This window comes from Dasypus novemcinctus, chromosome 5 (assembly GCF_030445035.2).
Source record: "Dasypus novemcinctus isolate mDasNov1 chromosome 5, mDasNov1.1.hap2, whole genome shotgun sequence".
Taxonomy (NCBI): Eukaryota; Metazoa; Chordata; class Mammalia; order Cingulata; family Dasypodidae; genus Dasypus; species Dasypus novemcinctus.
Genome location: NC_080677.1, coordinates 24,740,897 through 24,754,026, shown reverse-complemented (window position 1 = coordinate 24,754,026; position 13,130 = coordinate 24,740,897).

Sequence of the window (13,130 nt, the reverse complement as noted above, 5' to 3'; positions counted from 1 at the left end):
TTATGTTAGCATGACCCAAATGGACCTCTCACCTGCCTTTGTCCAACTTACTGAGCTATGTTTCCAGCACCTCCCACCCTGCAAATAAAAACAGCACCCAGAGTTTTCTGTGACTGGTGAACTTGTGTGATGGAGAGATCTAGAAGGGTACTCAAGTACTGGACTACACTAATTCCCACCCCTTCAGCCACTTAGTCCAATCAGTCTCCCCACTTCCTTGTTTTTTTCCCACCCCACTTTACTGTTGTATGTTTCCTTCTTTTATAATCAGTTGAGCAAGGATTTTGGTCATCTATATCCTGAAGAAGGACCTAAGTGGTTGAGAAACCCAAGTGTCAGCTTCTTTGTAGAGGAGCTTCCTGTAACACCCAGAAATCATAGGAACCAAAAGCTTTGGAGAAGTATAATTTCTCAACCTGTTGTATAAATATGTAAAGTTACAGAGAAAAAAAGTGGATAAACTTGAATAATAACTAAATTATACAAAGTGTATTACTGGGGTCTACTTCATAAACCAGTTGAGACTCATGAGTTTTATAAATAAAGTTGTATTATAATAACTCTTAGATTCCATTCCAGAAATTTCTACTATGAAGAGCTATAAATAGGGGAGAAGGTGAAAAAGTCTCTGAATAAACCAATGTCACAAGGTCACAGGTAATATGTTGCACAAAAAGGTAGAACTGCAGCCTTGACAGACCAAACTTATAAGGTGGAGGGTTGATTTCAGTGGCACCAGAACCCCAGCTTCAGGAGTGACTTAGTCTGTAAAGGTTGCAAGCACCACCAATGACTTGGCTCAAATAACAAGAATTTATTGTCTCATGGTTTTGGCGGCTGAAGTCCAAAATCAGGGTCTCCGTGGGCCACGCTGTGTCTGTAAAGTCTGTAGAGTTCCTGGTGCTGGCTTGCTGTAATCTTAGAGTTCCTCGGCGTTCAACTCTGCCTCACATCATATGGTTTCCTCCTGTGATTTTCTCTGACTACGTCTGAATTTCCTCCAGTCATACAACTAAGGACCAACCTGATTCTTCTTGGCCACACTTAAATAGAATCTTGGAAGTTCCTATTAACAAATGAGTCCACACCATAACTAGCAAAACTCCCCAAGGTCCTGTTTACACCTGGGTTCACACCACGGGAACAGGGTTTAGGACTTGAATATGTCTTTTGTGAGGCTCGTGAGGAGCATCCCCAATCCAGGTGTCTTCGCAGCTCCCAAACTGAAAGAGTTATTAGATGGAAACTTCATACAGCTTACTATAATAAATATGCATTGGACAAAACCACATTTTATAACCAAGTTATTCCTAAACATGTAAAGCAAACTCTTAAATAACATCCAGTGTGTTTGCAGTATCTACTTCTGAATACTCTACAACATATATTTTTATCAAATTTCACCCAAGCAACTAGGGAAAATCTTTACAGAGTGTGTGGCTAAGGAAATAATCTCCATTCTGGAGACATGGTTTCAGAATTGAATAGTTTTCTTTGATGTCCTAAACTGTTTACCTCCTATTCTTTCCACTGGGAATGAAAATATTCTTATTGCAAATACCGTATTACTATACAATGGTTTGGAATGCTACAGAAACGGTCTATGCTCATTACCACCAGATACTTTCCTTATGTTTTCTTAGTATGCCCTCTTCCCATCTCTCTTCTTTACTTGGCCCTATACATCTTTCTGAACCTTTAGCTATGTCCAGTGTCTTTTTTTCTCACCGCTGTGTCTTTACCTTGTGTTGTTGTGCTAATGGGGATAGGTCAAAATTCTACTTCTTTGGGAGGAAATGTTATCTCCCAAATTGGGTGTATAAATAAAAGTGAATTTCCCTATTTTTCCTAAATATCTTGATGCATCCCCTTAAAAACAGTAGCACAAGAAATTTACTGTTTTCCATCTGAGCGTCCCATATACATGCACAAAAGTTCTCCTAGATGGCTTACGGTTAAGTCTTTCAGGCCTACATTTAAGGATCTATTTCCATTTATCATAGTCATTCAACCAATAAGCTTTCCTATCTGATTTCTCAACCAGTAGCTGTTAAGAAATGCATAATCACAGCAACAAGAACTGAAAAAAATGGACAGCCTGGGGAGAAAAAAAGAAGACAGCATGGCAGTAAAAGCAGAAACAGAAAATGAATAAATAGGTGGCATAGGGGCTTTTACAACAAAGCATTCTAGGGCCATTTAGGATGGAGACGTCTCTCACAGGGCATATAAAAAACATCATAATATTTATGATAGGCTGAATAATGATCTCCCAAAGAGGGCCATGTCTTAGTGCCTGAAGCCTGTGAATATGTTACTTCCCATGGCAAAAGGACTTTGCAGATATGATTAAGTGAACGATTTTAAACTGAGTAGAGATCTCAGATTACCCAGGTGAGCCCAAGGAAATACAAGTGCCTTTTTAAGAGGAGGCTAAAAGGGCCAGAGTCAGGGAAGGAGAAGTGATGAGGGAAGCCATGGTCCAAGACAGAGAGACCTATAGATGCTACGCTGCTGGCTTTGAAGACAGAGGAAGGGAATCGTGAGCCAAGGATTATCAGCAGCCTTGAGAAGTGGGGTAAAAACCCGAGGAAACAATCTGCCCTCGAGCCCACAGAAGGGATGCAACCCTTGATTTTGGGACTTCTGGCCTCCAGAACTGTAAGATAATTAATTTGTGCTGTTTGAAGGAACTAAGTTTGTGGCCATTTGTTATGGTAGGAAAAAGAAACTAATACAATTAGTGTATGCCCATATCACATTCAAGGGATAGATCTTGCTCCCCCAATTTATATTATAAAATAAATCCTCATTTTTAAGTTCATACTCTGATTCCAGGTACCCATCTCAGTTATCATAAAAATGTATTTTTCTCTTCAATCTCCTTCTTCCATGACAAGGCCAAGAATCCCGGAAGTGGTTTCTCAGTCCAAAAGGGCCAGCTCTGGTCACTATCATTCCAAAGATGGGGAAATTAGAGTCTGGTTGGTCTGTCCAAGGGGACCATTTTTGACAGCTGCTGCCATTGTTATGGTCACACAGTGACACAGTGAAAAACAGAAAGTCCAGGGGGCAGAGAGCAAGATCCTATCAACTATAGAAGCCCAGAGGTTCAAGGCCCACCCCCAAGCAGCATTGTTTCCTCAGGATCCAGGGGGGAGTGCTGTCCTTCGGCATCACTCTCCACTCCAGCTGCTCCCTGCCAGGAGCCTGGGCTCCCCATTCTGCAGCCCTCCAGTCATGCAGACATCCAGTCATTCCCCTAAGCAAAGGCACAGAGCCAGGATGGCTGGACCAGGAAGGGATACGCATGATTCAAAACAACAGCCTTGGCCTTGCTGTTGAATCTGAAGCACCAAATTAGACTTGCTCCCCTTATGTTCCATTGCCCCTCTTGGGCTGCATTTACAGAACACAAGTTCAAAGATGAAATTACTAAGAATTTTAAGACAGCCATGGCAGAGCATTAACCCCTGTTAGAGAGAAAGCTGCACCTGTAACAAAACAAAAGGTCACCTGACTGTGGAGGAGAAAAGCATTTTAGTAACCATCTTGCAAGAACAGGAGCAACCTGGATAAAATGGCTGGTGCACCAAACAACAAGAAAGAGTGATATTTATAACCTAAACCTAAAAGGCGGGGTCCCTCCCCTGTTCACCACTGACTGGGTACTTCAGGGGTTACAGGCTATCTGAGAGATCTAACGAACTCATGTGGTTCCCACTCTGATTCCCACCTCCCTCGTTCCCTACACTCCCGCAGGTGCTCGTGCTCAGCGCTGCTTTCACCCCTGGCGTCCTTTCCAAATTTGGCGCCACTTTCACTACCAGCCCCCACCCCAGCACTCACCATTGGCCCTCCCTTGTTTCAGCACCACTTTTCAAATTCTTGATTTGCCGTGTCAAAGCCACTAGAACCCCTACCCTACCTGCTCGAACAGCAGAGCCGGCTCCGGCTGCCCCTTTGTGAAAATTAAACTTAACTCTTTCCCACACCCCCAAGCTTAGAGCCCCCTCTGAGTGTGGGGCCCTGGGTGACTACACTCACTGCATGCCATGGGGCCTTGGGAAATCTGAAAGGAAGAGAATAGCCAATGTTTTCTTACAGCCTGCCACATAGGTACACAAATCTCAGTCTTGTAAATGGCTCTTTCAAAATCTAGTCTTTATGTAAATGCTTTCCCACAGAAAACATCACCAAATGTCAGATCTGGTGGAGCAGTTAACGATTCAGTTAGAAGGGCCATAGCACCTTAGTACTTCCTGTTCCTCAGAGATGTTAATCTCATCATCAGTTTGCATAAAGAAAGGGAGAAAAAGAAAGAACTTATGAGGAAGGAGAGTGCAAGAAAGAAAATGGGGAAGGAAAATGTGACTTTTTGTGCACAAATAATAGAGGTGTTTTTACAAGCAGGGAAAAATGATGTGCAAGCATAAAACACTTTGTTACCTATACAATAAGGGGTTGTTTTTCTTCATTAATCCTTTTGTAGCTATGAAATCTTAAGAGTTGAGGTTTTAGATTTTTTTTTTTAAGATATTGAGGATTGAACCCAGGACCTCATATATGTGAAGCAGGTGCTCAACTACTGAGCTACAACTTCTCACTAGATTTTTTTTTAAAAACATGAAAAATAACTACTAATTATCATGCTCCAGAGCTTACATTTATTTTAAATACTTTTCAACAGATTTGATTTTAAATACTGTCCTTTTTAGAAATCAGGAGTATTGTTTAACAAATTTTTTTTCTTTATTTATTTTTTTAATATTATGTTCAAAAAATATGAGGTCCCCATATACCTCCTACCTCCCTACCCCCTCCTCCCCCCATAGCAACAATCTCTTCCATCATCGTGAGACATTCATTGCATTTGGTGAATACATTTCTGAGCACCGCTGTACCTCATGGTCGATGGTCCACATTATAGCCCACACTCTCCCATGTTCCATCCAGTGGGCCATGGGAGGACATACAATGTCCAGTAACTGTCCCTGCAGCATCACCCAGGACAACTCCAAGTCCCGAAAACGCCTCCACATCTCATCTCTTCCTCCCATTGCCCACACCCAGCAGCCACTATGGCCACTTTTTCCACACCAATGCCACATTTTCTTTGATTACTAACCACAATAGTTCATGAATAGAATATCAGTAAGTCTACTCTAATCCATATGCTATTCCTCAATCCTGCGGACCTTGGAATGGTTGTGTCCACTCCACATCTATATCAAGAGGGGGCTTAGATTCCACATGGATGTTAGATGCAATCCTCCTGCTTTCAGTTGTAGGCACTCTTGGCTCCATGGTGTGGTGGTTGACCTTTTTCAACTCCATGTTAGCTGAGTGGGGTAAGTCCAATAAACCAGAGTGTAGGAGCTGAAGTCTGTTGAGGTTCAGGGCCTGGCTATCATATGGTCAGTCCAGAGAAGATCCCCTGGGTATATATTAAACCCCAACACCAACTACAGTTCTGGTAAAAGTAACAGGAGAGGCTTGTGAACAAAGATCACATCTGAGTCCAGCTCCATCACACAGAAACACAAACTCCAAAGAAGGGCCAAGAGACATGGCACTGAACTCCATCTGCCATGACCATAGGACCTGTGGGTCTCTGTAGCCCTCAGAAGAACCAATAGCCAGGGTTGTATCTACTTTATCTGTCTCTGGGACTCTGCTCAGGTGTGCATAAGGGCAATCCCTCTGATAACCTCCCGGCTCTTTTTTGGAGACTCATAGCCATATAAACTCATTTGTCCTTTCCATTTCCCCCTTGATTCAGGTCAAAAAGCATTTTTAACTCCTGGTATTATATGTAGACTGAGATATTCTGCTGGTCCAAGTTGACCCTTTTATTCAAGGTCATTTTCTAGTTACATCATCAGCTGGTACTTGGTAGTAATCCCTTGGCACCAGGGAGGCTCGTCCCTGGGAGTCATGTCCCATGCTGGGGGAAGGCAACACATTTACATGCTGAGTTTGGCTTTGAGACTGGCCACATTTGAGCAACACGGAGGCTCTCAGGAGGTAACTCTTAGGCACCCTGCAGCTCTAGGCCTTGTTCTTATTTCAGGAGCACAGGCTTACAAGCATAGTCATTAGTATCAAGGGCTAATTGTTGGACCTTCATTCTTTTTTGGTCTTTGCCGTTGCACTTGGGGGATTGTTGCTGTTCCTTTAGGGACTGTGATAGAGCTCCCCTGGCTAAGAACTCAGCACTCCCTCAGTTGTTGTTTTTACTTGTATCCACTATGAAAATATCCAAACATTTTTATGTACCCTGGATATATGCCTTGTAGAACTCCCTGCCAACCAGACAGTTTTTGTTATTCATGTTTTTCAAAGACTCATGCCAACCAAGCCTCAAACTCTGAAATGATAACCACTTGCTAAAGATGTCCTAAGAATGCCTCACCCCAGCTCTAATACCCATACAACCCCAACTCCTGGCCCTGATATATTTATGTATTTATATATTTATGTACATCAGTATAGCAAAAGGAATGACCCTGCTTACATTGAGTTTTCATTCAACTTGGAAGAGAAAGACAGGAACAAATAACTTGATAATTACATAGAGTTCAAGGTGTTAGGAAGAAAATGAGGCCAAGTAATGGGACAGAAAGGGGAACTGTCTGCAAGAGAAGGAAGCTTCATGAGAGGATAGAGAAATTTTGTGGAGAGAGCAATGTTTTCAGTAGATTAGAATATTTCTTAATGTGTTGGTAGCATCCCTTGTGAAACTACTTGGACCAGGTGTTTTTTGTTGAGGTATATCTTAATTAAAACTTTTAAATTTCCTCCATGGTAATTAGTCTGTTTGGGATTTTTATTTCTGCTAAACTCAATTTTGTTAATTTATATTTTCCTAGAAATGTATCATTTTTATCCATGTTCTGAAATGTATTCCATAGAATTAAGCAAAATTGTCTTTTACCATGTTAATATCATTTATATTTTAGCCATTCTCTGCTATCCTGTCTTATATATTATATTTTTACTTTTTCATTTTATTGTTTGTTTCAACTAGCTCTAGGATTAATTTATCTGTTTTACCATTTTCTCTTTATTAAGTATTGCCTCTGCTTTATTCTGTGTTCAGCTTTCCTTTCATTTTTCTATTTTCTTTAAATTATTTCTTGCTAAGCTCACTTCATTTCATTCTTTTTTATTTATTTATGGAAATATATAAGACCATGAAGTTTTCTCTGAACATTGTTTTAGATGTATTTATAACTTCTAATATAATTAATTGATGATTTATTTATGTTATGATGCATGGTCAATTTTTGTAACTATTTCATGGACCCTTTGATTTTTGGTTCAGAGTTCAATATATATTAAGTAGGAAAAGAAGTTATTATTTAAAAAACATAGGCTTCTATGTCCTTACTTATTTTCAACCTATTTGAACTTCTGTGAACAGAGACTGTTGAATTAAAGTCTCCATCTAATGATGTGTTTCCATCTACTTCTGCTTACATTTCCTATGTATTTTTCTTTATGACAATTTAGGCTTTGTTCTCTGGTGCATGGATATTCAGAAATGTTAGATTTTTATTATGGATTAGAAGTTTTATCATTATAAAGCTCTTCTTTTTTTTCATTGAATGTTTTTGGTTTGAGTCTAAACCTATAAGAAGTTAAGATTTGGATTTTTTTTTTCTGCATTTACCTCTTTTGCATTTGGCTATTCTTATTCTTTCAGTTTCATTTAATTTAGGTGTGCTTCTCATGTATGGTATACCTTCATGTGTTGCTTTGTAATACATGCTGAAAGTCTTCTAATTTGAATATGTGAGTTTATATATGTTTGGTCATAAAACTGTATTTCACTTTTTTTGTTGTTGTTTTTATTCTTTCTTCCACTATTTTATTTTTCAGTAAATGGCCTGTCTTTCTGACCTACTATTTGAGTGTTTCTTTATGATTATTTTATTATTTGCAGTTTGTATTTTTATCTGGCAGCTATTCATAATTTTATATAATTTATTTTTCTATTGTGTAAATTGTTTTCACTTATTCTCTCCACTAAATCAGCAGTAACAGAAAAAGTATAATGTTACTTTCACCCCCATTCCTAAAATAAGATGAACTGGAAATATTCCAGATAAAATTCTAAGATCTATTTTTTAGTCAAATAAGCCTAACATTCAATGTTACCAAAGAAAAGTATAGTCCAAATCTCAAGATAAATAACATAGAAGTGGCTTTCCTCAAAAGTACTACTTTGAGAATAAGCAAGCTCCCATGGGGTCTTCAAGTTCAGATTTTCCATCTCATGTTTCCGTTATATCCTTTACATTGTGGATCTGGGTAGGAAAATTCATTAAGCCTGATCATTTCTGAGTCATACACTGCTTTTAATGCTTTCTGAGTTAATGATGTTACTATAATGGGCAAGGATGAGTAATCCTATGACAGATGAGTGTTAGGAAAGAAACACTAAAACCATATGGAAGAGTTCCACCTGCATCTTCCTTCCTGCATTTCTGCAGTAAACAAAGTGTTGATTCTTGATTTAAACATTTACCTGAATACTGTTGAGTGAAAAAGCTTGTAAAACAGTGTATTATATAATCCTAATAATATGTTTTATATGAATACAACATAATAACTAACATTCATTCAGCACTTTCTATAAACAAGTCCTCGACTTTTCTTGGACTGTACTTATTAATCTGCATAACAACCTCATAAGTTATATACTATTAGCATTCTTACAGAAGAGAAAACTGAAATTTATATGAATTGAGTAACTTTCCTAATATCATGTATTTATTAAGTATAGAAATAAAAATTTATACTCTGGCCATATGACACTAAAACCCATGCATTTTTCCCTATTATACTGTATACTAAGTATTTACATGCAGAATTGTGCAGACTTTCCATTTCATAATTCTGTTTGGTGCCTTACAATGTATATGTATCATTAACTATAACAAAAACTAAGAGAAAAAAGAAGCCATTTGAAACATTTGCAAAAACATTGATTTTCTTACCATCCAAATGCACATTCATTTATTCTTTTCACTTCTCCTTTCTCAAAACCTCACTCCCTTTTTTGATAAAATACCGAGTAGGAACCCTTCCATGGTCCTCTTTGTCTGACAGCTCAGCCCTCCAAATAGAACTGCCCATTTATCCAGGTCTGACTGTTTTCCTCTTTGACAGAAATTTGAATGAAGCATTGGGAAATTTCTAAGGATGGCTTTTAGTGCATAACACATGCCAGCTGGGTTTTGAGTCATAAAGTTGCCTTCGGGTTGTTTGCTTTCCCAGATGAGCGAAGTCTTCCTGCCCCTCCCTAAGCTCATAGTGAAGATGCTTTACAGGAGGCAGGATAACTTTAGCATCTCTTCAAAATATTTCTACTGCAGGTTATTTCTAGCTCAGTGTACACACTTAGGACTTCTTATTTTTTTGGCTGCCATAACATGTCATGGTTTAAAAAGAGATATGTCCTCCTTACAGTATTTATCTGTCATGCTTTAACAAAAAATCTCTAGACATGGTTCTGTTAAAAGTAGCCACACCTCTGGGTATATTCTTATTCTCTGAGGAAGAGGGTCTGAGATAAGGACAGAGGTGCAAGCTCTCTAGAGATATTTATTTGCCAAAAATAAAAATAAAAATAAAATAAAATACAGAGGACACAAAGTGGATGTGTTTACCCATATCCAAATGTATGCATGACAAGTTCAGATTTAGAGGATGAGTTAACTTGTCTGTGCTGCCAATAAGTTTAAGCTCTGATAACGCAGCCACAGAGATACATAAGGATATGCATCTGGTTTTGGAGGGGAATATTTTGGCAACATAATGGGGACATTAGTTTGAACACTAACGTTCATTTTAAAAATATCCGAATATATCAGTGGATTTGTCTATTTCTCCTATGGTTTTTCCATCAAGTATTTTGAAGCTTTTGCATTAGGTACAGACACATATGGGGTTTTTATGTCGTAGATTGACCCTTTTTAACAAAATCATTATGAAATGCCTTTCTTTATCTCTGATGATACCCTCTTTTTTTCCCCTAAAGTCTGTTTTGTCTGTGTTTCAGTTTCCCACTGCCAAAGCAAATTCATGGAATGGGTTGGCTTAAGCAATGGGAAGTTATTGGCTCATGGTTTTGAGGCTGGGGGAAGTCCAATATTAAAGTGTCATCAGGCAACGCTTTCTCCCTGAAGACTCTGGCGTTCTGGGTCTGGCTGCTAGCAATTTTTGGTCTTCGGCTTTTCTGTCACATGGCAATTTTATAATAGCCATTCAATTAAAAATGCAAATGAGATTGCTTTCTAAGTACTAATAAGGGAATGAACTCCAATATAAACTTGAAGAGTCAGGTGGAATACAGTATGTAGACTATATATTAAAAAAGGAGAGAGAATAAGAATCTCTATTTGTTATAACTTGTATGTACATAATGAAACTTTGAAACAATAATTAAAACCATTGGAAATACATGTCATGTAGGGGTAAATGTGTGGAGGAAATACTTGTTTACTACTTTTATTTGCATTTGAAAATTTTAAACTATGTGAGTCGAACCTATTGAAAAATGAATAAAAATATTAAAATAAATATCATAAAGGACTAGAAAACCCACAAAGAATACTTCTAAGGATTTGCTGGTGTTCACAGAAACTTACTTTGAGAAACTTCTATTTTACAGGTTTGTAAAATATATGTATAGGATATATTTAAACAATACTAAAGTGAAAGTTAAATTTCTATCACACTTCTGAACCCACTTTCCATATATAACTGCCAGCTTTCATCCATAGACTATCTCCATATAGTCTGTGTGTATGTGTATATATAGTTAAATGCACTGTGTATGTCTATAGACCAGAACATTTTATGAGTATTGAAAACATGTGGAATTCCTTTCAAAATTTTTGGTCTCTTCTGGATTTCTATTTCTAAAATCAGTTTCAGTAAGTTTTATTTTCAAACAATATCAGCACTTTAATAAAGATTTTCAGATGTTTTGTAAGGATATATTTCTAATAGCCTCCTAATTTTAAGGTACTGTGCTTTATGATGTATCTATTCCCTTTCTAATCTCTGAGACACTATATTGCTCCTTTATCTCCTTTTAGTTTCATAATCACTGAATTTCGTTAAGCAGTGTTTTAATAGCAGTATTTTCAGCAATACAATTACTCAGAATATATACCTATTCTATTCATTGTTTCCAGTTTCATATTCATTAACATATACTACTATTATTTCCTTTCTTTTCTTAAATTTAATTTGTTCTGAGTTTCTTTTTAAGAGTCAGTTCATTTATTTTTAATTTTAATTTTAAATCATTAAAAGTTTGAATTACTCTTTCGTGACATTTTGTTAGGGTATATCATCATTCACTTAGAAGTGCAGCTTTAAATTTTCCAGATGGTTAAAATATAATTAACTGCATTGTGGTCAGATAATGGGACCTGTATACTTTATCCATTGACAAAATCAACAAGATTTTCTTTTGGGGCCTACAATATGATTAATATGATTAATTCTCTGCTTTATAGGATTAGATACTTGATATAAATATACTAAATGGAGCCTTACAATGTTAAATTTCATTTATATCCTTGGTTAATATTGCCCATTCAAGTTTTCAAAGCCTGGAAAATATCTTTTTAAAAATTTCCACTCTATTTGTTATTTTATTAATTTCACTTTTTGAAACAAATTGAAGATTTCATGTTATATAAACCATTAAATGAAAGTACCTACTCCCTTAGAAATTTGATATCAGTGAGAAAAAGCAATACTTTAATATGGAGGTTGGTGGCTAGATGCCCAATAATTGTCAATAAAATAAAATTCCAATACAATAAGAACCTAAAATTGAAGGTTCCAAGAATTTACACTTAATTTTAACATATTTGTATAAATAGTAGCTAACTTTTCTTAACAATTTAAAGAAGAATGCAAGTTCAAAAGGAAGAATTTTGAACTGAAATATACTGCAAATAGCACAATTTGAAAGCAACCACAGCTTCATTTTGTGTATGGATATTTAAAAAATGGACAAATGGTTCACAACACTCTACTCCTTTTATCCACACTACCACTTGCATGTCATTATCTTTGGCTATGACAGGCACCAATAACAATTAATTTGACCTTTGCCTGTTACGTGAATATTCTCTTTGCCAAGAAACTAAACTTTGTTGGAGCAATACATTTTTAAAAAAACAACAACAATTCAAGATCTTTTAAAAAATCAAATGAATGGAGAAAATGGATGGTGATTTATATGTCTACAGGCTGTGTAGACATTAAATTATAGAAATGTATTCTATATATTATCAGGAGTATTGCAACTCTTGTTGAAATGGTTTATGCAGTGATAAAGAATTAAGCCGGGCCAAACCATTTTTATAGACTTATAAAATGTTAGTCTAGTAAGAACACTAGAGATCACCTGAAATGCATCAGGCAGGGTCATTGGAAGAAACAGATGGTATAGCTAAAATAAGAGAATTCAAGGAGCATTTTTAAAAGAACTAATTACAAAGATATGTGCAGCATGTAGGGAAATGATAAGAGTGATGTAGTACCCTGAGATTAGTAATGATGAGGTGCAATTTCCACCCTTAAGCCTGAAGGAGTGAGGAAAGAAAGTGGTTACTTATGTGAAAGAGAGACTTGCAGGGAAGCAGATTTGGCCCCACAGATAGAGCATCCGCCTACCACATGGGAGGTCCAGGGTTCAAACAGAGGGCCTCCTGACCTGTGTGATGAGCTGGCCCATGCACAGTGCTGATGCGCACAAGGAGTGCCATGCCACGCAGGGTGCCCCCTCGTTAGGGGAGCCCCACACACAAGGAGTGTGTCCCATAAAGAGAGCCACCCAGTGCAAAAAACTGCAGCCTGTCCTGGAGAGAGCTGATGCAGCAAGATGACACAACAAAAAGAGACAGATTCCCGGTGCTGCTGACAAGACTACAAACAGACACAGAAGAAAACACAGTGAATGGACAGAGAGAGCAGACAACTGGGGGGGGGGGGGGGGCAGGGAAGGGGAGAGAAATAAATGAAAAATAAATCTTTAAAAAAAAAGAGAGAGAGAGTTATAGGGAGAATTTCAATTTAAGAGGAATAGTTGAGAACTC